The following is a 3,526-nucleotide window of genomic DNA, read 5'->3' on the forward strand; positions in this document are numbered from 1 at the left end:
GGCCCTCCAGCTCTTTTGGGACTACAACTCCCATCATCCCTAGCTAACAGGACCAGTGGTCAGGGATGGTGGGAATTGTAGTCCCAAAACAGCTGGAGGTCCAAGTTTGGCCATCACTGCTATAGAGCAATGAAACCCCCTACACCCTTCCCAAAGTCGGTGATCCACTCACCTTGACATGGATTCTGTCCTTCAGGGGAGAACATCCCTATGCGCAGTGGTCTATAGGGTCTTTGGACTATATTGCCCTTACACACCCATGAGACATTTTGTGAGGAAGCTCAATTTGCAAAGGTGACTGTAGCACTGATTGGAAAGGAGCGGACAGGAGAGCGTTCCATCTCTTTGCCCAATCAAAAGATTGCGAGGAGCCAGCAAAGACCTTGTAGCTCCCCTGAAGGATGCTGACCTCACATTCTGAGAACTGTGGTCTCATTTGCCTTGCGCTTCAAGGTCTGTCATTTCCCATTTCTGTGAATGCTATAAAAAGGAATGCTTTCTTCACGCTTATTAATTGGCTTTATCCTACCACGTGAGAATTAAGGCAGTATTTATAACTGGCCGGTGGCGATTCTGAAGTCATTGGGAGCGTGAGTCATGTGTGATCTAAAGCGAGTTTTTAGCGTTTCTAATTTCATCTTCATTTAGTCCCTTGAAAATACAATTTGTCTTGCAATATGCTGTTTCAATAAAGCCAATTAGCGCGTCTGTGGTGCATCTGATTATCAAGAACCGTCCCTAACCTTTGGGAAATTGGAAGGACTTTGCCTGCCCCTTATGTGTGCCTTGCGATGCAATTATCTCATTACAAGCATATCCTCTGTCATTAGTGTCATTTATTAGTATTTTGCAGAATGCAGGAGAGGAAAATCCACAGAGGAGGGGGGGGCAGGAAAGCAGAATCTACATGCATAAATCAATTTAAGAAGAGGCAGGGAACTAGATTCCATTCCTTCTCTTGGGTCCAGGCTGGGACTATAAGCAGTCATACATGGCATTGCATGCTCTGTGCTAGATACAGAGGACAAGCTATGAATGCAGAAGGTTCCAGGTTCCATTTTGACATCTCCAAGTAGGGCTGGGACAGATTCCTGTCTGCAACCTAAAGCACATGACTTCCTCAAAGATTCTTGGGAACTGCTGTTTACCCCCTCACAGAGCTACAATTCACATCATCCTAAACAAACTACAGTGGTACCTCGGTTGTCAAACTTAGTCCATTCCAAAACCAAGGCGTGCTTTTCCATAGAAAGTAATGCAAAATGGCTGGATTCCACACAGTCACAAAAACGAAACAAAAAAGATCTGCAAAAAACGCAAAACAGATAGCAAAAACAGACAGACCTCAGCGTAACACTCAAAACGGAGGTGTGGCACTCAAAATGGAAGTGTGTCACTCAAATCGAAAGCATAACTCTCAAAATGGCTTCCGAAAAAAGTTTGCAAACTGGAACACTTACGGTACTTCCAGGTTTGCAGTGTTTGGGTTCCAAGTTGTTTGAGTACCAAGGCGTTTGAGAACCAAGGTACCACTGTACATATCCCAGGAGTCTTTGGGAGAAGCCATGTGGTGTGTCTGCAATCTCATTTGAATTTCTCTCACTTTTTCTCTCACCCTGACACCCCCGCCCCTCAAAAAAAAATCCCTAAAAACAAATGGAGTAACAATCCAGGATACAAAACGTCTCATTTATTTTACTTTGCCGAGGTGTCGGGAACCTCATAGCCTATCTGAGGCTGAGATGAAGCTGTGGATGTTATCTCTCTGTGTGTTCAGGCCCCAGGGAGCCCTCTTCAGGCACGGACAGGAATCTGAATGTGCAACATCAATCTTTGCGATTGACAGAGAGCAGAACATCTCTAGATTAGAGATGACAACCAGCTGGAAAAATCAGTCTTGCTGGTTTGCAGGGTTTTTGCAACCCCAACCATGCCATTCCTGCTGCCAAGGCAGGGGGAAAGGCAAAATTGACTTCATCATCTATTTTTCTGATGTTTCTGGACATATGTACAAAACAAATGCATATTGGGGCAGGAGAGGAAGTGGCGTGTGGATGTTTTGCTATTTTAGGGGCGAGAAACCCTTTTCAGCCTCAGGGATACATTCGCTTTGGACAGCTTTACAGAGGCCAGAGGGGAAACTGAGCGACACATATAAATGTTCATCTTTGTACAGTAGCCTAGCTTCTGCACACATTCACAAACTTCTCTCTGTCCTCCTTCCAGATAAACAAGAGGTGTGGCCTGGAAAAAAGGGGTGTGGCCTTGTTGAAGATATTCAATCAATCATTTGTTGTGTTTGACTAAAAGCCATTAAGTTTTTAATGTTTGAAGTTTTATTCTGTTTTTAATGTTCTGTTGAAAGCCACCCAGAGTGGCTGGGGGTCCACATTTGGTCCCTGGGTCAGATGTTCCCTACACTTGCTCTATATAAAACAGGGGCTTTATGAAAAAGGGTATTTTCTGTCTTGTTCACTGTAGAGATGCTTGGAGGACTTCATATTGCAGTCTTCTGCTCCTTATGTCAGTGCAAGCAATTCTACTTTCCAGGTGAAATTATTCCTCTCCCATCTCCTTCCTCCATGTGCTGCTCTGGGGACTCTCATGACCCTCTGGAGCTGAAATGTGGGGAGGATAGGAGGAGGAGGAGGAGGAGAGGGAGGAAGCCCTACTATGCTAACTGGAGTCCTTGCTCTGGTTTTTGTTAGTGCACCAGGTTACTTGGATCCAGGCTGTAACTTCTAGAAGTGCTGCAATTCTTCTAGAAAAGGAGGTGCCGTAAAGCCTCTCCTCCTCCCGGAGGGGAGGGGTTGTGATCTGAAGCCGTTTCCCTGCTTCGCAGGGGGCGTTCCGGCCCCTACTTGCCGTCATTGCTGCCGCGCCATGCTCCCCGGTCAGTCTTCCAATTGGAAGGAAGCTCGGGGGTGGGGGTTAGCCGCTCAAATGTGGCCGCGGCAGCTCTTTCCCCTCATTGCACTGCTGGGTTTCAATGGGTCACCCATCCACCCTTCCCTATAGTTCATCTCTTCGTTCTTGACCTTGCTATGGACCTCTGGTTGGTCGCCTTGGTTGCCCAAGGGGCCTGGTAGGAATTTTTACCCAATTGGCAAATTGGCACCGGCCACTTGGTTTTTCGCCCTCTCTTGTTCTCCTATAATGACAATGGCACCCACCTGAGAGGTGCCAGAACTGAGTTCTGGTGAGTTCCAGCTGAGGGAAAAAATGGCTGGAGATGGGGTGTTCTGAAGTACCGTATTTGTGTGCACATTTCCAACATTCCCCCACATCCTACCCCTTGAAAAAATCTCTAGACCCTGGCTATGAGTACACTGGAAACATCTCATTGCAACCAAATCATTATTTTGATTACAATTGTTTATATGCTCTTAAGCCCCTTTAAAAAAAAGTAAGGGACTGGATAATAACTAGTTTGCAGGCTGACCCAGATTCCACTTGTATAAATTCATTAAGACCCTAGTCATGCCTATTTGTCCTGGGGCTTTGCTTCAGCAAGTGCTATCATTTC

Source organism: Podarcis raffonei, chromosome 17 (assembly GCF_027172205.1).
Source record: "Podarcis raffonei isolate rPodRaf1 chromosome 17, rPodRaf1.pri, whole genome shotgun sequence".
Taxonomy (NCBI): domain Eukaryota; kingdom Metazoa; phylum Chordata; class Lepidosauria; order Squamata; family Lacertidae; genus Podarcis; species Podarcis raffonei.